The sequence below is a fragment of the Ischnura elegans genome, chromosome 8 (genome assembly GCF_921293095.1).
Source record: "Ischnura elegans chromosome 8, ioIscEleg1.1, whole genome shotgun sequence".
Taxonomy (NCBI): Eukaryota; Metazoa; Arthropoda; class Insecta; order Odonata; family Coenagrionidae; genus Ischnura; species Ischnura elegans.
Window position 1 is genome coordinate 51509897 of NC_060253.1, and position 27266 is coordinate 51537162.

Sequence of the window (27266 nt, forward strand, 5' to 3'; positions counted from 1 at the left end):
ATAGGGACTCTGCGGAAGAAGAAAGGAAAACAAGATGGGTCCGTTTTTTGATGGCTGGAGGATGGGGAGAGTTTCAGGGTAGAGGAGGAACTTCAGGATTGAAGTATGAGTAGCGTGTGCGTGAGGGAAGTTTGAGAGCGAAAAGCGCAACTCCCTCCCTCCTTCCTCCCCTCTACCTCCCCGCCAGCAACGCCCTCCGGCGCCGTCAGCGCGAAACTTGCGTTGCCGCCTTTCAGTCGTCGACCGTCCACCAGTCGGACGTCCTGTCGCCGCCACAAAGCGAAAGAAGGCGGGGAGTGTGGAAAGACAGAGGCGTGTGTTAGGGGAGCAAACAGACACTCATCCCCTTCCGCGTCTTCCAGTGCACATTCTCGACGCGAGGTAAACGCACGGAAGAGGCGGTTTTTGTGAAGAAAAAGACATCCTTCCCGACGTGATTGTAGAACAGTGTCATTCCGCAGGACACATTTCTTTTATTTATAACAAAAAGACTATAAGGGTGGGAGCTCTGTGACTTTGTTCAATTCAACGAAACGAAAAGGACCTTACTACACATTTCGGCAAAAACTATAAGAAGAGACTTATTACTGTGAAGGTAATCGACGTAACTGTCGTGATCGAAGAACGATGTCAGTGATGGTCCAAGCGATACATTTTCTTATATTTGTAAACCAAAGACAGTAAGGGTGGGAGCTTTGTGAGATTAATAAATTCGACGAAACGTTCATCGGCCTTACCACACATTTCGACAAAAAACGTCAAGTATAGACTTATTATTGTGAAGGTAATCAGTTGGCCAATGCGTGGGAGCACACCGCGAAGCATTTCTTCAGCAAGTTATTGTAACGGCTCGTGGAATTAAAAAGTTCAACAAAACGTAGAGGATTGTGTGAACGTTTCGACGGGAGGTGTGTTGGTTATCTAACTGATCGTATGCCGTGTCATTTTCGACTACGGTGTCGCTGACGCGTGTGTGAAGAATCGGACGGAACCAGCTCGGCGTTTTCCTCTTTTAATCTTTGCGACCAGCGCAGTGTTTGCATTCGATAAGTGTAAGTGAGGAGTTGGGGCTTACGGAAGAAGGGACCAGAGGGTCTCTTTCTTTGCTTGTCCTCTCTCGCTGTCAGTTTTCCTTGCTCGGCAGGCGGTTGGGGCCTCTACCGGCGGAAGACGCGTTGGATCCTTCCGTGGCTGGGTCAGCGGAAAGAAGATTTTGTCGGCTGAGCCGGTGTCGTCAGAAGAGAAGGACGTGTGGTGAGCAAGCATTTCATTCTCTCGCTCCGGCTCCAGGTTGTTGTATTTAGGCCTGGTTACGCGGTTCATGAGAGCCTAAGTTCTATTATATCTAACTTTGGGTACCGGAACGCATACCCTTACATTTAATCCACACATGATCAAATGGAAGACGACGTCCCCGGAAAACTTGTGACTTTTTTTAACAGTAGAAGGACCAGACACTTAATTTTTACGAGTAACATCTACTTACATTGTCATATTTCCAAGAATTTTTTTCTATTGCCTTTTTTCAGACTTTAATTTATTTTTATTGTACTTATCCTGTCAAAATATAATTTTATTTTTTCACTTAGAAATGCATGCAGTTATATCACCTGTCTACTTAAAAAGACCAATACCACTTAAAATGACGGGTTAAGTGTTTCTACTTATATATTATTTATAACGGTTACGCGTGTTTTATTCAGAAAATTACTAAACTATGTTACGTCTGGCTATTTTGATGTTTTAGTCAGCGCATTTATGTATTTGATATTCCTTATTACATTTTCAACGGAAATAATCAGCATATCTGCCATGTCGAGTTTTCTATCGCCTTTTTTCAGACTTTAATTTATTTTTATTGCACTAATTCCGTTAAAATATAATTTTATTTTTTCATATAGAAAGGGAGTTATATTATGTCTACTTAAAAAGACATATGAAAATGACGGGTTAAGAGCTATTTTATTTGTAAAGGCAACGCATGTTTTATTTAGGAAATCACAGCACTATATTGCGTCTGGCCATTTTCATATTTTGGTTAGTACATTTATGTATTGAACATTCCTTCTTACATTTTCAACAGAAATAAGCAGCATATCTGCCAAAACCAAATTTTTCTGTCACCTTTTTTCAGATTTTAATTTTGTTTTTACTGTACTTATTCTGCTAAAATATAATTTTATTTTTTCACCAACATTTAGATATGGAGTTATATCACGTGTCTACTTTAGACCGACACCACTCAAAATAATGGGCCAAGCGTGTCTGTATGTTATTTGTGACGTTAACGCGTGTTTTAGTCAGGAAATCACTAAACTATATTATATCTGGCCATCTTGAACTTTAGTTAGCACAGTTATGCACTTTGCATTCCTAATTAAATTTTTAATGGAAATTAGCAGCATGTCTGCCGCATCGAGTAGCGTGTGGTAGGCCAGGGCCGGGGAGGCAGGAACGACGTGACCGTTGTTCATTTCAAATTTTTTATTTTGAAATGATGTGTAAAAAATTACTCGGTGGTTTTGATAAATAAAGAAAAAGGTTATATTTAGTAACTTTATCAATCAAATAAAACACAAACGGAGAAATATTTAAAATAATTACCACCCTTCAAAATAATGGGTCTTTCTTGGTAGCTATGCAACCCCGGTCCTTCTGGAGTTAAACTTGTAATAAGAGTTACAATGAGGTATCATGTCTTACCAACCATAAAAAAACGATGACTTTTTTCTTAAATAACGCAATTTTCTCTGAGAGGTGCCGGAACGCCTTTCCGGGTGAAATTAAGCTCAGCGCTAGATTGTTCAGAACGAGTTATTTTTTAATACAATTTTATGTTGTTCCCATTTATATATCGTATTACCGCAAGCATAGGGAAGTAGTTCACTTTACAGCCTAGTGGAAATTTATTATATAAGATGAGTATCCGCTCCTAATTTTTGTATTTTATTTTTTTTTCACGGAAAACTACTCCTAACGTCTAAAACTTGCATCGTCATGTTGAAAGTTTTGGGGAATGGAGAGTACAAATTTTGCCTAAAATCTCAGTAATAAAAATTTGCGTCTGAGAAAACATTGATGTGAAAATTTGGAGTTTGAGATTCAGGGAAATATCGACAGAGGTCTACCTTATTAAGATCTAAAGTTTCAAGACGATTTTATAAATATTAAACGAGTGAATCGTAACGAAAGAGGTATAGTCAAGTGGCATTTATGTGGCCTCTGTTGCTGTTAAATTAATGGTGATTTTTTTTTCCTCAGACTCTAACGATACTGCTGATTTTTTGGAAATCTTATTTAGTCTTAAGTTATCATACAAAAATCCCTAAAGATATGGAAATGAAGAAGTTGTTGGAAATCTTTGGTGATTTTTAAGGGGAATTTTACCTCAAATTGTGATATGCACAATTCTGTTTAGTATTTTTTAATATCTTATTTCTTTACCCCTTTCCGAGACTTTCCTTTTCCCGTTTTCATAAGAATTCAGGCCCACCTATAAGCCGCAATGATATAAGTTTTAAGACAAAATGTCAATTTTTAGATATTAAAGTCATTTTCCCTCCTTTATTTATATCTTTTTTCTACGCCCGTCTTGATTTCATCGGTTTTCTCTCTTGATTTCGCTGCTGATGATCTAATATAAAGCCTAAAAAATTATGGGAAATTAAAAACATTTTGAAACCTCAGGTTCGTTTAAAGGGTAATTTTTATTCAAATTATGATGTGTATGTACCGCTCTGCTGAGAAATGTTTTATATTGTTTTCTTTCCTTCTGCTTTTCTCATAAATCATCTTTTATCAGATACAGTGGAACTTGGTTATAACGTCATCAAAGGGACCAGAAGATTTTTAACGTTATATCCGAGTGACGTTATAAAAAAGCAGCCTTAAATCTTAGTGAAAGGACAAAGTAAAAACGCAAATTTTCAGCTATATTTAGCACTGTTTATTGAAATCTACTCGTACATTGGAATATGTATAGTAAAAAATGTTAACAAAAAAATGATATTCACAATTAAATATTTTATAGCCTAATAAAAATCTTACTTTACTGTCGAAAAAAATCTGTCATCTTCTTTAAACAAAAGAGTTGCATCCCGTCACCAGCACAACGTCCAGCTTGTGACCTCTTTTTACCTTCATGTTTCTACACATGGTTTCTATGAACTTTGGGACATAATACAATCACACTTCCACTTTTACAACCTAAGAATAGCAAAATATTTGACGCTATACCCGAGCGTCGCAATCTTTGTTGACGATATAAACGGCTTTTCGTACAACATAAAATGTTCAATTTTGGCTGGTCTGTGTAAAATGTGACGTTAAACCCGAGTTGACGCTACAGCCGATGCCGTTATAACCAAGTTCCACTGTATACATTAAATACGTTAACAAGTATTGACGGTTGAGCTTCGTTCAAATTTTGAAAATTCTCAGAATAAAACGAGGAATGCAAGTTGCGTGCAAGCAACGATTATCCATATAGCTTGTTCATATAAACGAAGCATGATTGACTGCGAACCAATGCCGCTGGTCGGGTTATGAACCCCAAAAGGAGGGAGCCCAACGACCCTTGGAGTCCGAGATAATGCGGAGTACCCGCTTGGACGGATCGAAAAAGGTTGGTGCTGATAGTGCGTCATTATCAGCGAGACCCTTCTTAGCGAATGTCCCGCAAAAATGCGTATTGAGGGTACATAAGAGTCTCTTGGGGCTCAGTACAGCAGTCATGCTAAGGCGAGCACTCCACCATCTCGAAAGGGTTAAATACGTTTTGCCTTAAATGTGATTTAGGTATTCATTTTAAGTTCTGCCTAGGAAGTTGATTCCATCTTAATTATGAGGGATCATTTCCTCCATGGATGCCACTTTTCTCGACATTAGTTTCTATCGAAGTTAATGCTGCATGATTATTTCAGTGTGACTTTCCGACGGACATTTAAGTATCACGGTTAATTCTTTCGCAGTAGTTTGTGTGCCCCTATGAAGAGCCAATTTTCTCAGCAGATTCGCTCGAACGAATCTTATGGTTGTCGCGGAAAAGGAAACCACAGATCTTGAGCTATTCGCTTCAAATGTCACAAGAGAGAGCTTCCGAGAAGACAGTTATGTCACACACGCGTTGATGACTTGTTTTTAAAGCGCAATCTTTTCTTATAATCGTGATGTACATGGTCACTCAGTTGATTGTTTGATTGTGCCAATCAATTTTCTACCTGGTGGGCATGTAAAAATTACCTGTTACTTATGGATGTGCTTTTTTTTAAATAATTCGAATATTCTAAATATTTTTCATTCCGTAGAAGCAACAGTTTATCATTCGGGGCGAGTAAGAGTTTCAAGTTTCAGTATGATATATTTGAAATAGTGCAAAACATTCGTTAACGGTAAGTTGGGGAGTAAATATTTCTGAAACATTAAGATTGGTCCTAATTGATAAAGTGAATCGAGCTGAATGCGCTTGAAAGTTCTTTCAAGGCCGTTTTACACAGGGCACGTAATTGCACAGGTCAGAACTGCATTAATTTCTCATCATGGCGATTGCAGGAATAAAATTAGAACGGGCTATTTTTCTATCTCACGCCCATGCATTCTCGCATGCGTTCTATCATATCTCCGCTTTACACGACGCAATTTTGACTGTACCTTCGTTCACGCGTCAGATTGTGCAATTTCGTGCTCCGTGTGAAAGGAGCCTTCAGACATTGCGATAGACTTTAGTGCGTTTCGCTTTTTTAGAAATTATAAGATTTTGGAATTAGTTGGACACTAAATATGAATTATGATAGATTTTCAGTATTTCAGTGTGATTTATTATCCGGTGATTATGAGGTATTTGAATTGGGTATTCCTAAAAATGAGTTGTGAATATGACGATATGGTTGGGTAAACATTAAATATGTATGAGGCTAGACTTTCAGTCTTTCCAAAAGCCTTCAGTGTGATTCGTATGCAGGGATGCCGACTTACAAAAAATATTGGGTGGGCCCAAACCGGGGATCTTGCCCCGGGAAATTTTATAAGTAGTGAGTTTTAAGTTTTTTTAAGCACTTTAGAAGAGTTATGTGATCGACAATAGAACCCTGATAACTCGAATCTCGATATCTTGACATTTCGGGGAAAATCGACAAGCCTGACACATTTTTTCCTCACACCCACAAAGAATTTTTGAGGGGGCTCAGGCCCCATGGAGTCGGCGCCACGGTTCGTATGTCAGTTACTATAAGTATTTGAATTTGGCATTGATAAAAATGAGACGGCATTGCGAGTGTTATCTGAGTTGTTAATATAACATATGTGGAAGTATATTATGCAAAATTAGATGCTTAGCCTAGTGTAAACAATAAAGTGAAGCAGTACTGGTGTAATATGAGGGATTACACTTGCTAAAACTGATCGATTTACGCCACCATCTTTGGCGGAAGTAGATTATGTTTTATTTCCCTTAATTCCAGATTGAGCTGCAGTAAAATATACATGATTATTGAAATGGTCGTTTTCCTTTACCGACAATTATTATGAATCGGAGTGCAACGCTCCGGAACTCACGCCTACTTATCAATTCCTCCCATTTTCTCTATTCTATTTATAGTCTTTTCATTCCTGCTTTATGACCAATTACGCTCCACACGCTGTCGATTCCAATCATACTACTGTCGTCGTAATGTGTTCGTGAAAATTGCTCTCTTCCGTATATTCTTTGGACTGGTTCGCCCACGCGCCTACAGCAGGTACGACAAATCGCTTGTTAGTTTCATATTACTTGCCATATCCTAAGACCGTTCGACTCGGATCGAGTTGAGATTGTTGGTCACCAACAGATATATTATTTGCGTATTTATGTAGGCCTTTATTTTACTTACTATTTACTCCTACTCAGGGGCGGATCCAGGATTTCTTTCTGGAGGGGGCACAAGCAAAACCGTATCCAGGATTTTGTTCTGGGCGGGGCACAAGGATATTTCATAATACAAAACGATCGCAATGATAATGGGACCGTATTAAAAATCTTGCATATTTATAAGCCTGTTCACACGGTACATTAACACGTACGGGTTAATGTCTGAATGTATGAATGCGAAAATGAACGCCAAAATGCACCCAACTTGTGCGAATGCATGCACAGAAAATAAAACCTGTTCTTGTTTGGTTCATGCATTCGTACATGTTCCGTTCCGGTCCACCAAAATTTCACTCAAACATTCACGCAAACGTACATTAACTCGTACGTGTTAATGTATCGTGTAAACAGGCCTTTAGGGTCTGGGGGGGGGCACGTGCCCCCGTGCCCCCCCCCTGGATCCGCCTATGCTCCTACTGTTAAGGAACAAATCTTGAATCTGACAACAGATTGCGCAAACAGTATAGTTACTGTTTACCATGACAGCGTGAACTTCCGCAAGAGGCTTCCCAAAACTGAAAGCGGCCCATACACGGTCGTGCGCCGCGCGACGTGCTCTGCCCGCCAAGCATTTCACGGCACGCCAAAAATGCGTAATGTGTCGTGCCGTGGAGTGACGATGTCAAATAGCTTGTTATGCTCCCTATGAAAGCTTCCCCTAATTAAATCAACCCTTTTCTTTGTGAAATAAACCAAGGGCGTACCCAGGATCAAAGCTAGGGGTGGAGGCCAAGTCGTGGTCGTTCAAGTTGTACCTTTTTTGGCACAGAAAAGGTTAACGAAACCAAAATGTTAAGAAAATCATGACAGCGATTTATTAGTTTTTATAATTATTTGATAGAAAAAATAATATTTTTTATTTAGTTCCCTGTTTTATACTAAAATCATTTTTCTTCAAAAGAAAATCTGTTCATAACTTTCGTTTTGAACTAAATTTAATTTCGCAGCTGTCCCCTGCAGGTTACGCCCATGAAGTGAACGTTTCAATCAGGAACAACTTTTTTTTAGCAAGATCAACAATTTCGTTGTAGGTATTGCCTTTTAATTGTTTGTTTGAGTGCTCCTATGATTTTATAAGGCGCAAAAAGCGATGACTAATGAATGTATCGATAAAGTTCGGCAAAAAATTTACTGATGTAAAGACTTGTTGGAGTCAGCCATGATTCCCAGAAAAACTGCACAGTCACAAACAAGTATCAAAACCGCAGTCACAACTGACCATAATCACGATCACTCTCGCACGTCTGCCTCACAGCAGTGCATACACGTGCCTGATTGCCCGTCATGCAACGCTCGTCGAGCCAAAATTTCTACTTAGTCCAGATTCAGACCCGCCGTGCGTTGCACGTCGCAGGGCGCACGTTGAAATCCACACACGAAGTTTTTTCATCTAGCATTGTACGAACGTGCAGCGCACTACCGGATATGAGCCGCTTAAATTCAACATAAGTCGTATGTCAACTTGAACAGTGGCGCCGACTCCATGGGGCCTGAAGGGGCCCGAGCCCCCTCAAAAATTCGTTATGGATGTGAGGAAAAAATGTGTCAGGCTTGTCGATTTTCCCCGGAGTGTCCAAATGTCGAAATTCGAGTTATCAGGGTTCTAATGTTGATCATATGACTCTTCTAAAATGCTTAAAAAACTAAAACCTCACTACTTATAAAATTTCCTGGGGCAAGATCCCCGGTTTGGGCCCCCCAATATTTTTTGTAAGTCGGCACCCCTGAACTTGAAGTCTCACTATTGCAATCCATTTTTCGGGTGTACTAAGTCTACGTGCTTCATATTTAAACTAGACATTTCGTTCCTCATGCTGAGAACGTCGTCAGGAGACACAAAAATGGATTGTAATAGTGCATCTAATCGCTGCGTAAACCTTAAAACCAAAACTTGAAGTCTCGTTTACACCATTATTTAATGGCAATTTTTGCCACCTGCTTGCGTAAAATTTATTGTGCGCGTTTATCACCAGAGTGTTCGCAGTCTTTCAAATAAAATGTTAAACTGTCATAAAGTTCCAAACTGTCACAAAAGTCTGGAGGTGAAAAACTCAATGGGATTGGAACCCGTCGCCTCAATTATTGCAAGGGGAAACATAATTCCGCCGCCACTAAGGCTGGCAATTCATACTATTTCGAGAAGTCCAGGGAGTGATAAGGAAGCCTCCTCTATGATCAAGCCTGATTTTCTCTCGTGAACAATTGAGGGAAGAATTTGGCTTATTTTAAGCCTTTCTCACATTTGTCTTTAGACGCCTCTGTTGAGGCAAAAAGGAATGTAATTGTATGGAAATAATTTATTTCTCCTTGCATTATGGTGAGAATTATGAAGCTATAAAAAATCTTTCTTTGCAGATTAAATTGTTAAACCGTTTTCGGTAATTATAAGGTGACTCGACTCCCTATCTTTTCTAGAATATTTTTTTGCAATTTTAAAGCAATTTGGAAGTAAGGAATATCTAGCGGTCTTAGAGAAATTAATCTATTTCATATAATTTGAGGCCTACCGTCAACGCAGTTGGTGTGTAATTATTAGGATGAGATCGAAATAAAGTAAAATGGTCTTGATAAATCTCCACCACCACCTGGATTTGAACCCAGGTCCTCCTAGTGGAAAGCGAACGCTCTTGCCACCACAAAAAATATTCGGAGCGAATAATCTATTTTCAGTCTATTTCTCCCTCCCAATTACTCCACCCACCACCGCGCTAATCTTATCTTACAATCACTGTAAATTTAATCTCGTCCCTCTTTTCGATTTCATTGCGTTTACAAGGTTGAGTTTGAACTTAAAAAGATAATATCTGACACACTGTGAGTATCTGTCTCTGGGATAATGTTAGGATACGATCGGTTTTTGGAATTTGGTATTTTTACTCATCTCGCGTGCCAAGTTGGACTTTGCGTGACACGTGAATTTCACCGATTCCGACCAATTTCTAGCTTTGAGTCCGAACCCTACCCGATTCTAAACCATCGATTTTTGATGTGAGGTGGGGTAGACCGGGGCACGTTTAGGCGGGTTTTTTCAATGAATTATCTAATATTTATGTCGAACTTAGGAAGTTTTAAACATTATGATTTTAGAAAGCAGTTAATAAAGTCAATATATGTGTATTTAGCTGCTGGCTTGTTTGTGTTTTTAACCGTAAAAAAATTATTATATTTAGGTCCAAGTATGTTCCATATATGTTGTTCGAGGTCTTCCCTTTCCATTCTTGCCTTCCGCTTGTCCCTCGACGATTGTCTTCATCAGGCCATCATGTCTCAAGATGTGGCCTATAAGGTTGTTCTGTCTTCTTGTTAAGGTTTTCATGAGACTTCTCCTCTCTCCTACTCTTCTTAGGAGGAATGTGTTGAAACCAACGTCGGTTGCTGAGTTTTGGAATCAAAAAGTTTGGATATTGCCAGGGGCGGATCCAGGATTTCATTCTGGGGGGGGGGCACAAGCAAGGCCGTATTCAGGATTTTGTTCTGGGGGGGCACAAGGATACCCCGTAATACAAAACGAACGCAATGATAACGGGGCCGTATTAAAAATCTTGCATATTTTTTGAGTCTGGGGGGGGGGGGGGGCACGTGCCCCCGTGCCCCCACCCCCTCCTAGATCCACCTATGGAAATTGCCATTAGTGTTTTTTCATCATGGAGTTATAACTGGCGCGCCACCAGTCATGACAAATTGATGCTGCTTCCTAGCCGGTATCGTAGTACTATCTCAAACCTTTTTAATATTTTTAGATATTAATCATGCCGTTAGGTAATACTTTAACGGAGACCATCATTATTTCCATTCATTGCGTAAGCAAATGACTGTGAAACCAGCGTAACGACCCGACAAAAAGGAATTAATTTCAATAAAACGCCTGTATCGGGGCGAGAGTGATAGCACCAGCAGCTCGATTCTGTAAATGTCATACCTGTGCTTCGCGTGGTTCGAACCACAGTGGAGTTCTCACGCCTCTCACCGTGAAAGACGTTCAAGCGATCCTGTAAGCCTGTGTCGTGAGATGTTTGACGGATTGCGAACGATCACTTCAGTTTCTTATGTTGGTAGCTGTGCGGACGCGAGGAACGAATCAGAATCTCCGACACAAACTTACTTCAGCGGCCAACTGCAACTTCAGTTACCATAGAGAAACATATACAATGCCGTGGAATATTCACTCCCAAAGTAAATAATACTTCTTTACTCAATTTTGAGTGAGGTCTTTTCTTTTAAAAGTACCTATTAATGATAATTTACGGTTGTTTAATTAGTTTATAGCTATAAACTGTACATTACCTCTTTTATATGTTGTCAAGTGCTGCGTATCAAAGTCAGTTATCACGTAGCGGGCTCGTAATTGCGCAATTAGCTCTAATTTCCTCATAATATGGAGCTAATGCTTACGCGGAATGAGAACAAGTGTTATTTTATTATTTAATAATGGTTCATTCTCGTACGCGTTTGAGCTGTTCTCATCATTTCAGTACATAATTTTAAATGCGCTGTGGTGCGTATACATATATGTCTGATTATGCAAGCAAATGCCACTATTCACGATTTATACTGATGAAAATGTTTCTGGCGCGAATACGAGTAGATTATCAACAGTTTCTGCTAGAGGACGAGATGTTTACATGTCTTAGTATTTCTATAATGTCAACAGAAAAACGAATCATGTTGGTCGTGTTACTGAACGTCAGCAATAATGCATGGAAGAGATGGAATAGATGATCAATGTTTATCTTAACGTACTAAAGTATGCCCGGCAAGCCATCTAAACGTCTACGAATTAATCGTGGTGTGAACTCAGCGATCCATCGCCAATCTCACGTCTCGAAGGGATTGTTGATATCGCGTATCTGCCGCCGAAGTATGTGCATCTATTGCCTCCGTCGACATTGGTGCTCATGCAACAGTAGCGGAGGTATGTAAAGAGCCTCCATTCTCGTTAATAAAAACAAATCTAAGGCTTGAACTTACGCAACAAATATTAAATAAATCTGTTAACATTCAATACCGCACAATACTTTTACCGTTGGTTCTACTCCAAATTATTATGAACATTAAGTTGTGAGTATTTTACTTGTACATTCTAGAAGATGCACAAATATAAGATAATTGTCAAACCCTCAGCGCAAGGTTTAACTTCCCACCAACTTCAATCGCAATGAAGGCCAATCAATTTAAATACGACGCGAATGTAAATTTAACTTTACGCATTTCTTTTATTTGTTTTTAATACATATTACTTATGGGAAGTGACAATATGAAATAGCCACCATCGTAATTAATTAATAATGTGCTATTAATTATCAATCACAGCGTAAATTCATAATGAAAAATTAGAGCGCATTGCCGCGACGAAGCTACCACGGGCCCTCTTCGGCGTGAATACTTTCACGGACGCGGCTGTGAGAGTGACGTCACTATAAAGTTTCAGAATCGCTCCAGCGTCAAAGCCGTGAATACATTGACGAAATCCGCTTGTGACGGCCATATCACATTTACAGAATCGAGCTGCAGGAAATCCCTAACTCGGTCGATGGTGGTGGGATAGGAGCGGTGGATGATGTCAGCAACTTTCCTCCCCTCTCCTTGCTAAAGGGTTAAGACATTTGACGTTCCTTCACCGGTACCCAGTGAATTATTATCATTTTGAAGTTATTTCGGCGATGAACGTACGAAATTTTGCGAATCACTCCGCCCTTTATCCACCCACGTATAACCTCCCTCTTCAATTCACCACTGAGTTCATTCCTTTCCATTCTATCTATAAATCATATTCTTCTCATCACACCTTCTCCGCTGTTGGGGAGTGAATCGGGTTCTTTTAAGACTTTTTCTTAAAATGTTTGCGCCAGTGGCGTAGCCAGGGCGGGCGTCCGGGGGGTGCGGACACCCCCCGGAAAATAAAAACACAATAATTGTCCTCCATAAAGGAAAAAAAAATATTGTAAAATCAGGAATTTAGAAAATGTTTCTTTAACGAATTAAGTTTTTTCGATTATGAATAGTGTTAAAATTAGTTAAAAACCCATTAACAAAATTAACTAATTCTTGATTTACTTTGTCGTATTCCATTATAAGTTTTCCTGGAAAGCAGACAATTACTTATACCACTTATTTGTAAATAATATATTTATTATTAGTATTTTTATTTATATTATTTATAATAAATAAGTGGTTTGCAGGAAAATTTAAAAACCCATTACTTAGTGCCCGATTTTTCAGGAAAACTTAAAAACCCGATTTTTCAAAAATTTTCCCCCCTTGTTTTGGAACCCCCCCCCCGAACGAAATTCCTGGCTACGCCACTGGTTGGCGCCTCAGTCAGGGTGGATGAGTGACGTTTTCTTTGAAAATAAATGCCTAGGAATATAATGAAGTATAAAATCTATCTCACTCGACAGTTAATTCTTTCTTATGACACGGTTTCTGATTTTACCTCTTCGCTCCGTCTATCCAGACCCTATTAAATCCTCCGTATCTCCTCTCTTTAAGTGCCCTATCCTCACTCACAATGTTTAGCACTTCTTTCTTCCCTTTTTCTCCTATCATAACATCGTCCTATCCTCCTCCTTTCCTTCCCACACATGTGTTGGCGAGCACTTGCAGCACATGCGTGAAGAGGAATGGAGGTCGATACCACTTACGCCACCATAGCAGAACTACCACTTATGAGAAATCTTTCTCTGTTGTCGGAGCACGATTATAGAACATTGTTCCGAAGGACCTGAAGGATTCTGTCTCTTTTTCTCTTTTTAAAAAAGAATTTTTTCGTTATATAAAAACTTTCGAATGTGTATAACTTTTGTTGTTACTTATTCTATTAAATATCTTCATGCTACTTTCAGTATAATGCATCCGTCGGGCGCGAACTTATGGTTACCATATCAACTCTAGGGTTGATTGTTTCTGGCTTTACTTTGTGAAAATCCATTCTTAATAATAAAACGTTATTGTACTTTTCCACACGATTTAATTAATACGACCGGTTTCATCGCAGAGGCGACATCATCAGGTACAGAATCCGTTATAATAACAGTTATTTTGTTCTTGTTTATCTGGTTGCTATTACGTTGGTAGGGAAGGGTTGCGTTGTGGTTGGAGCGTCACTCAGCTTCAGGGGAATCTCCAAGAGCGGGGAATAGTTTACAAAAATATTTTCATTAGCTAAAATTCCATTTTTTTTATATGCTTCCTTATCTCCAACTCCTCCAAGCAGTCCATCCTTCTTCCCTTTCCCTCAAGGTGGAGAATTTCCGGAACAAAATTGCTCCTGTGGTCACTCTCCCATAGATGTTTTGCAAAATGCGATTTTTCTAACTCCCCGTTTCTCAAATGCCTTCCGTGTTCCTCTGCTCTTACTCGGAACGAACGTCCAGTCTGGCCTATGTAATAGGTCTCACAGTCACTGCACTTGAGTCTGTAAATGCCACTTCTATCATTTAAGTCAATTTTATCTTTTGTAATAGCAACCAGATAAACAAGAACAAAATAACTGTTATTATAACGGATTCTGTACCTGATGATGTCGCCTCTGCGATGAAACCGGTCGTATTAATTAAATCGTGTGGAAAAGTACAATAACGTTTTATTATTAACTCTAGGGTTATTCTTTGGTTCAACGAAGTGAAACCGATATCGATGGTTTTAGTGGGATTCAGAGTCGACTGCTGGAAAGAATTAGTACATAATATTTTTTTCCTTGTGAACTTGAAATTAGCTTTTTATGTGTTTTAGTTTTTCTCAGAAATTAAGTGTTTTATTTTATTATAACGTAGCTTATTTAATTTTGGTCATCATTAGGGGTGTAAATAATACTATATAATAGAATATTTAACGTGTGCTTATTATCCCTCGGCATATTTAGGTGACAATACAAAAAATTCGTATACAACCTGGCAAGCACATACGTTAACAATTTACAGAATCTACGAGTTAAAAGTAAACATGAAGCGGAATATTTTTTGCATTATATTTGTCACACAATCGCTATATTTAACTTTTATCGCTATATTTACGTTAACCTACACTCCAAGAAATATTTCAACATGCTTTATTGAACGAAAAATTTGGTCAAATTTATGGAGAAAAAAAGACACGTATTTTTTTATTCAATGGTCATTGTCTGTCGATGATTATCCATCGTCGGTTGTGAATTTACAACAATAATAATAATTAAGGTCCAAAAACGAAAATTGATTATGATTAAAAAGAATTTACTTATTTATTTCACGATCGTTACTTATATTGCGATACCCATCATAATTAATTATAGGGATCGAAAATCAACTGCAAAAATCGCCCTTTCCAAAATCTTGGCCTAATTAATGCGTGCATTTATTCCATCAACTTCGTGGCAAGGATTCAATTCGTCCGTGCACCTCTAAAAAATGATAAGTAAGCCACTTCTCTTATAATTATTCCTATCATAATTTTTATACTGTTAAACGTACTTTTAAGTGTAGAATTCATCGGAAAAGCTCCACGTTGAATGCGTAAGCAACTCCCTTTTCTGTGGAGACTAGCAATGTGTGGCTAAAAATATACATCTTCAAATTTTTTGTGTTATCTTAGATTTTCTTCGGTGTCTTCTCTGTTACACTTAGTCTGATTTCTTTTTTGTATGCGTTTCGAATCCAGCGTCAAAATTAGGGTTTCAACGCTCGCGTTCATCTTTTGATGCCAACTCGGAGAAAACAAGTCGTTTCACGCTATTGAGATAGCAAAAAATATAGAATTTTCGACTAAGAATCTTCACGGTTTCGTCATTGTTGAAGGTCAGCCTCAAATAATCGTTCCTCTGGTTAGACAAGCTTCGAGCTGGTATTCTGGTCGAAAAGAGGGTATGTGGTTCAATTGTCATTTGATGTCAGGTCTTTATGATAAATAAGTTTGCGTATAAAATTTGAAACATGTTAATGTGAATTAATAAAACAGATGTAAGCTGCCGCGTTCATCCTATTTTGTCTCAGAAATTACTAACAGAAATCACAGATTTTTGTCACAACTAACGAAAACAATGGATGGATACAAATTGTTATATTACTTCCCGGAATTGTCAAAATATGCCAGGATATTGCTACAAAAATATTATTTTTTAATGATTTTTTGTCTAATTTACGTGATCTATCTGAGATACTGGTATGTGTTCCTAAGCATTATGCATCAAGTTCTCTGAAAATTTTATGCCAATTTTTATTGAACTCCAATTTGTTCAATATTTTAATGCGTTTATTTTACATATTGTTTGTAATGCTAACTTAGCCTATCGTAGAGAGATAATTATATCTGTATCATCTGTAAGTTTGGACGTAGTGCGAATTAAGTCTTTGCTTCTCACTTCAATACACAGGGGTTAGATGGAAGATGGGACTTTCTAGTCCCAATCTCGCCCAATAAAGACGTATTATTATTATTATTATTATTATATTCAATGAAAATTAATTAAGATGGTTTGGATGATGATGTGAATGAAGATTAATATGATTTTGAGCAGGTTAGATTAATCACCTCAGCAGAATCAAACTAGGCTACCTCCCCATCGTTTCCGTTTGCCTTCGCGTAAAATTCTCTGAAAAGGGAAACCTGCCAAGTCATGAAATAGACCCCCCACATCAAGGCTGAAATGATATCCCCTCTGTCGCGGTCATTCCGTCTTCACTGCGGACTTCTCGTAAAAGCAGTTGTGAAAACCTTTTAGAAGTAACGAGTCAGTGTTTTTATTTTGATTCGCCAGTGTTATTCATACCTCATTGTGTTAGAACTGATTATATTCGTTTTGTGAGCAAATTACATTTTCTATTATTATTAATATTATTATTACTATTACTATTATTATATTATTATCATCATTATTATTGTTATATTTTTCGATATCTTAATTGAAAATATATTTCCGTTGAACATGTTTATTTCCTTTGCATTCAACTTCTGAAGATGTAATTTTAAGTGTAATGCAACTATTTGGGCAGCACATTAGATGGAAACGGATACAGTTGTAAGGGCATCAGGAAGAGAGTTGCATTAGCAAAGGAGGCGTTCATGAACAGAAAGGAACTTACGAGAGGATCGTCATGTAGGAGTTCAAAGAAAAGATTAGTGGAGAATCTGGCCTGGAGTATAGCACTTTACGGTGTGGAAAAATGGACACTTAGGAAGGAGGACGAGAGAAGACCGAAGGTGTTCCAAAAGGGTGAGTGGAGAAGAATGGAGATGGTGAAGTGGACGTAGAGGAGGAGGAACGACGAAGTGCTGGATATGGTGGGTGAGGAGTGGCAGCTTCTAGATGAGATGAGATGTATACAGAAGGTATGCATAGATTGAGTACTGGGTGGGGAGGGGTTATAGAAAACGATATTAGGGGGTAGAATGTTGGGTAAACGAGGGAGAAGAAGGAAAAGAATAGGATTTTTAGATAGATTAAAAGGGAGTAGGCCTTATTTTGAACTGAAAAGGAAATTCCTCTAGAACACTTCCTAAATACTCCATTCAAACCTACCGTAATCGTTAGAATACTTCAATAATAATTCCAAGTGTAAGAATAGGTTATTAAGTAGGTCCTTAAAAAATGATTCACTTTAACGAAATAAAGAGTATGTTCTTTGAATTTTCGGCTTTGTCCTTCCGCTTTTCCTTCGGTACATACGATTTGGATTTTTCCCGCCGTATTAATGTTACCTTAAGTATTCTCCTTCCACGCGGTGAAGTGCCATAGGGACGTATCGCTTTATGAATGCCATCGAAGCAACAAAGTGTTGCCAGAGCTACACCTCGATGCGTGATGTTAGCGAAGACGAAATTTTCTATTACAAGGGGAATCCCCCATACAAGTATACCAATTCGAATAGCAGCAGCTATAAAAAGAAACATTCACGTTATCAGTGACGTCATGAGAGAGATTGCTGCCGTGGAAATCCCAATTCATACATCCTGTGCTACTTCCAAGAAATACATACTCCTAAAGGATAAATTCAATTCATACAATGAGATTATCTTTGGATTTAAGTGAGACTTCTGCTAATTCATTTACATCTAGATACTACCCCGCAATGTCCCTAATTAGGCGTGAGGTTTAAAGTGTTAGGAAATCAGTTGTTTTCTTGTAAATACAGTAAAAAAAACTATGTTGTGCGTTTTTAATGTGAATTTACAACAATAATAATTGAGGTACGAAAACGAAAATAGATTATGATTAAAAAGAATTTACTTATTTATTCCACGATTTGTTCTTATGTTGCGATACCCATCATAATTAATTATAGGAATCGAAAATCAACTGCGAAAATCGCCCATTTCAAATCGGTTATTTCAAAATCTTGGCCTAAATAATGCGTGAATTTATTCCACCAACTTCGGTACTACTAACTACTATTACTACGGTATAGTGTTTATTCAAGCCATTTTCTGCTATATGGGAAAAACTGATTGTGCTCTAACCCATTTGGTAAAATATCTCTTTTATTTTATCATATCTGTCGGACCTGAAAATGTAATAGCATATAGATAATGTTCACCAAGTCACTCCCAAAGACATGTGTTCTTAACTGTTCAACCAATTTAAGCCTTGCACTTAGCCACCGTCTCTTGCGGCTCCTAGCCTATTCCGTGCAAACGTTCGGTTCGTTCGTGGCAGTTTTTGACGAATCGCACCGCTTTATTTCGTATTTCATTCAGTTCGATGTCTAAATCTTTCTACCCCGGATCCCACATGCTTGCTGAGTATTCGAAGGGCGACCGGACGAGCGCGAAGTGGCATCTCTCTTTCTCTTTTTCATCTGAGTGAGAAGCTTTCCTAAACACGCCTTATGAATCATAGCTTCTTTGGGGCCTTACACAAATATTTATTATTTTTAGAAGGCATCTTATTGATATCAATGAAATCCAAACACTTGGATTTCATGCATCGCCGCGGAACGCATAGCTTGAAACGTCTGCGAGACACGGTCATAGGAAAGGTAGGTTATTTGCGGCCAAGGTTTATCAGCAAGGACGGATAAGAACTTGCGCGTGCTTCATTCAGGGAAAATAAACCGCTACGTGTTGTATAAAACCGCGACTTCTGGATGAGTATATTTTCCCTCACCGCAAAGGTAGGGATTGGAATTAGCTATCGGTATCCAACGACATTCAGCTATCGTAAGATGACGCATAAATCTCGCTCCACCGGTCTTTTTTCGTGATTTAATGCGTACTCTAAACTCAGGATGTCATGTGTAATATTTAAAACACTGCCGCGTGAACGGAGGTGAACTTAATATGAATTTCCATGAGAAAAAAATCTTATGGACCGGGAATGGAACCACGGACTTTTGGCTCTCTGCATAACACAATTGCAAAATGAATGAAAGATTTTGAATAGCGTAGGGATCCGCGCAGTTACCCGGAAAGCTAAAGGTCCGCGGTTCAAGAGGTGATGATCGGTTCAGAGGAATGTTTTCTCGTGTCAGTTTCTGTAAATTTCGTGCTGTTATCTTGAAATTTTGGTATATGTGGAGTAGATCTTTTTCAAAATTTGCTTGAATCGAAATTTTTAAATATTTCCTAGCTATTTTTGTGATTTAAATTTTTATCTTTGAGTTACAGACAAAAGTTGAATAAGATCCACTCTCTGCTCTCTGAAAATTTCAGCCCGTAAATCTATATATAAATTTCCATGGAAGAAAATGCACCGAAAATTTTAAATTAATAGAAATCTGTAATTTATACTACCGGAAATTGAACGGTTGAAAAGGATATGCGTCCTATAAAGTATGGGCTCTCTGAAGATACTGTGAAATGCAATGTTATTTCGATAGGGTTCAGTCTAATTTCTTTGAGAAAATCGAAACATCCTCTCCCACGTTACTTTTCCCTTCGAGGTTTCCATCGTTATTTTAGGTACGAGAAATGTTTACACGAGGGCAATAATTAAACAGAAGTCTATTTACCGCAACTTAGGCGGCGGGGTAAAGTCCTCGCATGCCAAACATGAGGTCGCGGGTTCGAGTCCCGCCTGGTTAAGTTTCCTCTATCCAGGTCATGGTTCGGTTGGATTGTTCGTGTACGTTTAATTGTTAAATTTGTTGAGTACTCTAATATATAATGGCCTTTGAGAGCTGTATTCGGTGGTTTGGGAATAAAATAAAATAAATGAAATAAAAGTATCCTCCTCTTGCGATAAATTGGCTGATCACTGCTAATCATGCTATCAAGTCCATCTTTCTTGATAACACTAATCTTCGTTTCTTAAAATCACGGCACATGTAGTGATTCCGAATCGGCTTTTGTGCTGGAGATTTTGCAAAGGATGTGACGCGAAGCACTAGATGTTTCTTGATGAGATAAATTAACATGAATGCTATTTGTATAAGTCTAGCTATTTTCCGAATATCACCACTGGTGAAGGTTAAGGAATCTAAGTTGATATTCTTTTTCCAAATGGCCCTATAAAAATAACGCTTTTTAAGGACTTACGTAATTAATAATTGTGTGATTACAATAATATGTTGTTTGTGCTCAGTAATACACGAGGGGGACCCAATAATAACCGGACGGAAATCGCTGCGCACATAACTCTTATATTTCGGGCTTCTTCCACTATACGGGTGTTATTTCATCATTTCTGAGTCAGTATGTGTAATGGCACGTGGCTTTAGACGGTTGTAGCGAGCCCCTGTGGCAGTTTACATTCGAAGAGTTTTTTTGACTTCTTCGATTTTTGAAATGGCTGATATTCGAGAACAACGTGCAGCGTTGAAAATTTTGTTCTCTGCTCGGTAAAATTTTGTTGGACACGGTAAATCTTTTGTCTACAGCTTATAAAGAACAAGCCTTAAAAAGAACTGAAATTCGGAATTCAAACGCGGCAACATGTCGATCGAAGACATTCAACGATGACGAAGAACTGATGAAAATGTGGAGAAAAAACATCGTGCCCTTATGCACGAGGATAAGAGGTGAACTATTCACGAACTCGCTGTACAATCTGGTCTTTCTTTGACTTCATTGCAGTGAATGTAAGCTGAAGATTATAAAATGAGACGAATCGCGGCGAAATTCATCCCCCGTTCGCTGACTTCTGATCAAAATGCGGCACGTGTTGCTGCTTGACGCGATTTGAATTTTTGGTAAAAAAAAATTGCGTGACACTGCTTTTTCGCCAACCCTAATCACTAGATCCCGCACCTTGTGATTTCATTTTGTTCCCCCGGTTGAAAATGGTGAGGAAAGGGAAATGTTTTGATCATACTACGGAAGCGAAAAGAAAATCGAAGGCGGCGCTGCAAGGCATGGGAAACAACGAGTACCAAGGTGTTTCGCGCAGTGGAAAAAAAAAGTTTTAACCAATGTATCAGTTAAAATGGAGAGTATTTCGAAGGTGGCAGGCGTGTGTAAGACAAAAAATTAAATTTCTGAATTTTTTAAAAGTTGTGTCCTGTTATTTCCACCGGTTGATGATTTCCATGTCTCCCGACGTTTCGAGCAGTGACTTGCTGTTCATCTTCAGGGGATCTTCCGAAGGGTGTTTACAAGAATTTTTGATTCTGAAGTTCCCCTGAGGATGAACAGCAAGTGCGTGCTCGAAACGTCGGGATACATGGAAAACATCAGCCGGTGGAAAACCCGAGAAACTTTTCTGCAAAAAGCATGTGGCATGTAGTGGCAGGATCGGGTACTACGATGTACAAAGAAGTGCAGCGGTGGATTTAAACGGCAATAATTTACACTTGAAGGATTATAATAATAAAAACGTGAAAGTGCTCGTGTGTGTATCTTAAGTCTGAAGAGGCTAGTGGCTCCTAGCCTAATTCGTGTGAACGCCCTGTTCGCTCGTAGCAGTTTTTGACGAATCGCACCGCTGTATTTCGTATTTAATTCAGTTCGATGTCTTTCTACCCCGGATTCCACATGCTTGCTGAGTATTCCAAGTGCGACCGGATGAGTGGGAGAACTATCATTAATATCAATAACAAATAGAATATAGTCCTGAGGAGACTTGCCTAATCATTGAAAATGACAAAGGTATCAGGACTCCTAGGTGGGTCCTCTGAAGGATACAACACACCGGGGCCGGGAACCAAGTCAGAGACTTATACGCCCGCGCTCCCGGGGAGGGGTTTGGATGGGAAGAAACAAAGAAAGAGGCACCGCCGCGCAGTAGCGTAGCCTGGAATTTCGTTCGGGGGGGTCCAAAACCAGGGGGAAAATTTTTTGAAAAACAGGGTACTAAGTAATGGGTTTTTAACTAATTTCAACACTTTCATAATCGAAAAAACTTCATTTGTTAAAGAAATAGTTTGTAATGTCATGATTTTTCAATATTTTGTTTTCTTTTTTGAAGAAAAATAATTGTTTTTAGATTTCGGGGGGGGAGGGGTCCGAACCGCCTGGACCCCCCCCCCCCTTGGCTACGCCACTGCCGCCGCGATAGGAGCCCGTCGACGCCTCTGGGGTAGGGATAGGTTTGGAAGGGATGGGACGGGGAAAAACACTTCAACGCTATAGAAGCGGAAAGGGCCCACTAACTAACTATTGATAATGACAGTCGCAATTAAAGTAGCTGATGTCAGCATTATCACAAGCAGGGCCGGTTCAAGACATTTTTCTAGTGTAAGCGAACAACATTCCGGCCGTCCCCCTCAAAAGTAACCTGAGATGTAGGGGGATTAGTACTGAACATTGGACTGAGTGCTTAGGCGCCCTTTTTGCTTGGCGCCTTACGCGGCCGCCTACTTATCTTACCGCTTGAAGTCATAAATGCATCGTGATAAAATTTCTTACAGTAGGGTGGTATCCTTTTAATTTTTTTCTTGCCTTAATCGAAAGATTATTACTCCTGAAGTACATATTTCACGCTTTTAAATTTTTAAATGACGATATCTATTTTTCGCGATTAAATGAAAAGTGAAAAATTTCAAGCGCGCGAAAACGCGAAGGGTAAGTATGAATGCTGGGAAAAGCCCGTTCGACGTCATTCTGGTTCCGGTTGCCACTGTGTGATGCAGCCTTGGTGCTAGGCTATGAGCGCCGATACGATGCAGGCTGCTAGCAGGTAGCGTTTGGCTTAAATAAGGATTATTATTACCCTATCAAACGAAGGAAACATTCCGACCATAGGCAATTTTAATAGGTGATTATTAAGAGATGTTTCCTTGACCTCTGTGCCTCATGCATGCATTGGTAATCTCAGGTGATGAAAACTCCCGACTACTCGCATAGCATCTAGGTCCCTGAGACGTCGTGGAGTGGCATCGCATGGGCGCCAATCTGGCCTTTTTCAAATGAGGTTAAAATTGACCATTAACATTCGTCTAAAGTGGGATTTCTAAAACCATATAATTTGTATATTATGAATGCACTAATGGTGGGTAACGAATCTCAATCAATGCCTTTCGTTTTCTTTGATGAAGGAAACTACCCTATTGAGTGGGCTAGTTCCCTTGTATTCCTGGAATAGATCCTTCGATGTGTTCCTACGTCATCTTTACATTTTCTTGGTTCTTTCCTCCCTCACGCTTCTTGCTGCAGACGTTGGAAAAGCATTTGAATAGTTTTCGAAAGCGAGTCGAACTGTCGCATCGTGATAACGGGGTCTTCTGTGGGTTTGAACAACTTTGCAAATAAAAAGCAGTCATGTGTGAAGAAAAGGTCACCGTCTGCCCTTTGTTATCACTTGCCTGCGGACCTCTGTTTGAGCCACAAACCCTGAACATGATCTCTTCGAAAACAAGAGGAATGGGCAAAATTTCCCCTCTTTCTACGGTGGAGTGTCACTTCCGTCCTGTCAAGCGTTGTATTTCAAGCTAAATCTTCCCACTAGTCCCATCTCTTTTGGCGCCATCAAAGTAAAAGATTTGGTGTTTTTTTTGACATCTTTACTCTTTGATGACGTTCCATATCAAGTTTCTCAACGCTCTATTTCATTTAAAAGCGTTACAAAAAGAAAAATGGAAATGGCTGGTTTTTGTGTATCATCAGGAAGCAGTTTACCTTTAGAACGGCTTGGTTATTGTGATTGGGATAAGTGGATTGTATAGCATGGGGTGAGGAGATGAGTTGGAAATTTTGGGAAAAGTATCCCAACCAATTTTGTGCCACCATTGTGAGTGAAAGAATAATAAATGATTCGTGAGGAAAATTTTCTCATATAACTATAGCGTCGGCACAAACCTTTTCGGAATAATCTCGCCCCTCCTAATGCATGCTCCAGCAAGTTATGAAATTGGTTTCTGATGTGGAAAAAGAGTTAGGAGGGAGCTAAATTGAATTGAGATAACCGGAATGAGACCAAATAATTCAACAATTGCTGACCTATAGAATGTAAATATGGCACTGTTATAGATGTTTAAGTGAATCCAGTTTTTTGAAACTGTCACTGTTAAGTTTAATCATAGGTTAAAATCTTTTAAGTTTAAGTTGAAGTCTTGGTAGGCTAGAATAAATGTTGTTTTACCTAGAGAACTCTAGTTTTATACTCGTAGATTTCTTCGGAGCCTCACTTTTTGCATTCTTTGCTGCTATTTTTAGTTGCTCCTGATAAATTCGTCCTTCAGGATGCCGCAACTTTAGTGACGCTACCTACAATGAGTGTTTGGAAACTTGAGTGCTATTCATAATTTGATAATGGGTCCTCCTTGTCGCCATTCGTGGTTTCTTATACCGCACGGTGAGTGTTGCGCAGGAATACGGGGGACTTATTGGTCAAAATATCTTTTTTTCCCAATTCCTCTTTAGATCTCAGACTTTCCCGATGAATATTTTTCGTATTTTCATCCGGGTAACTCCATAAGTACAATTATGACGAGTACAAATTTAAAATCTCAAGTTTTGATCTTTTATATCCTTATCCTTCCTGATGAATGTAAAAATACGTGTTATAATTTTAACAGGTTTACCGGGCATAGCAATTTCCGCTTTTCCCGAATTAACGTGGTCATACGAAGTTTGTTCCGGATTGTCGTTGCTTTTTCTCATTGTTTTATGGTCTGGATCATTCTTTTTTAAGTCCGTAAGTTTCACATCATTTTTAGGTTCTTTTTATGTAATTACGTTTCGGATTATCATTACTTTACTTTATTGCTTTACGGCTTAGATGATACTTTTTTTTGGTCTGTAAGTTTCATATCATTTTTTGGTCTATTTTATGTAATTATTTTCAACTTAAGATCGAATTAAATGCACTCCTTGTTTTATTTCAATCCACCGTGCGTCGGTTATAATGAAGCAATTCGTATAATTAAAAACCCTGGAAGACATAAACCTGCCTAAGAATAAACAAAAAATTCTAACCGCTTCATTACAATTTAGGCAGCCGAATTTTTTTAGGAACCAAGGCAGATAAAAATTATGTTTTATGTAATTGTTTAATAAATATACCATCATCCTCAAAGAATCTAGAAAGACTGTATCTTGCCCTCCTGCATACGGCTGCCAAATGAAAAAATTATAATAGTGCTATTACTGAACGATAAACACAGAATGTGAGGAAAGATATAATTTTTTGTAGAGGTACGTTTTTAATAGGGTGATGAAGGAAGGTGGTTTAAATGGGACGCAAAGTGGGCTGGGTAGAGTAATTGAGGAGAAAATCTTCCGGTAAAAAAAATGTTTGTTCGTTTGGACGAGTACGAGTAGTAATATAATACAATGAGTTGATCGAGGCGATTGAGGAAGCGAGAAGTTCGAGTTTGTGGTTTATAAGGAAAATATTTACGTGTGCGTGAGAGAAGATCGTAAATACATCACCAGTTTGAATGGGTTGATGGCTAACGGAAAATATGCGGGACTGAAATTGCATAGGGCGAAGAAAACGAAATTATTCAAGCGATTCGCCAAAATAAGCCCAATTCCATAGCGTCAAATAAATGAAATAATATTACAAAATAATATCGTAATGCAGCGAGTGAATTATTTTTCTGACCACTACTTACAGTTTATCATATTTCTTTCTTTAATTTTCCTCTTAATATTTGACGTGCAAAAATTATAAACTTCCATATTCTTTTATTTCGGTAAAAATCAGCAACAACTTCAATTTTGTTTCCTCCTGGGCAAGTTTGATATTCAAAGTTATTGAGGGTTTTCAATATCATCCAAAATATTCGTCAATAAAAATAATTTTTTATGAAAAACAACGTTTTTCTCGCTAAAATTTGCTAAAATTTGGGTAAAAATAGTTATTCAGATAACTATTTGACAAGTACGACTAGTTGTGTGACCTCTTTATAGGATGGACTAAGATCTTAGTTCTTGATCACTCCTATCGGATATTTTTTCTTTCTTCTTATTTTTTATATGATTATTTTGAAACAAGAATATGCTTTCAGCTATATCACGTACAGTGAACGTTGAATGCCAAGTATGACGTACAATTTACTAACCACTTTTCCTACACAATTATTAAATATAGTTTATATTTTATACTATTACACCGTCACCCTATGACAAGGTGTGATTGCTTCATTAAAAATAACCATTAGATTTCAGGAAATAAATGAAAATTTAAAAATTAATACTTTTTTATTTATTTAATATAAAATAATAGCATTTAAGGCATGTTTAAGCGTATTTAACCCTAAACCAGTGACGTGAAATTTTGGTACACTACCAGTGACGTGTGGTCTGGGAGACCGCAATAAAACAAAAATTCTTAAAACGTTGCAAAGTAATTTTTATTGCTTAGTTTACTGTTTCTTTGACTTTTCAACTATTATAAAACTTATATTTAATGTTATGCATTCCAAATACGAACCAAATTTTTCAGTAAAAATTGTTATTTGAGACAGGATTTAAAAAACTGATATCAAAAACACTTGAGTATTTTATTTTTATTATGGTACTTTTTTTTAATTAAGTACTTAATTATCCACGTTATGCAACTAGAAATGCTTCCTTATAAATTGATTATTATTACTGTTATTCTTGAAAAATCTCTGGAATTGTTTTAACAACTTTTTGAATCATTTTCACCAGCATTGCGTTTATTGGATTTCCAATTTAGTGACGTGAGGTCTCACAGACCGCTACTCAAAACTCAGTTGCAAATTTTCAGAAATAAATAATAAGAACGTTAAATTTTAAGGGTGCTATGTCCTTTTTATGCAAAATTATGACGGTCACGAGGATTATAGATATTTTGAAGTAGCAATTTTGGAAATATTCATAATTTTAGAAACGCAGCGGTCTCTCAGACCGCACGTCACCGGTTATGGGTTAATAACTCTCAAAATTGAGATAATGTCATCCCAGTCGATCATTTTATCGTTGCTGAAAAAGCCTGCAAACGACCACTGGAATTGAGCCGAAAATTTTTCGTGTGAAGCGCCTTGGTGGTCTTTGCCCTTGGAAAATTCGGTGGCTAGCTGCCATAATTGAAAAAGTAAACCCTAAG

General features: G+C 38.3%; 1 protein-coding gene across 5 annotated transcripts in view; it reads left to right on the forward strand.

Annotated features, from left to right (window-relative positions):
* The first annotated feature begins 246 nt into the window (after positions 1-246).
* The window catches only part of LOC124163635 (trace amine-associated receptor 6-like), a 150630-nt gene continuing 123610 nt past the window's right edge, over positions 247-27266 (forward strand). For all 5 annotated transcript variants that reach the window (XM_046540674.1, XM_046540675.1, XM_046540676.1 and 2 more), the window contains exon 1: positions 247-1254. The gene's annotated coding sequence lies outside the window, so the exon portion shown is untranslated. The remainder of the gene's footprint in view (positions 1255-27266) is intronic.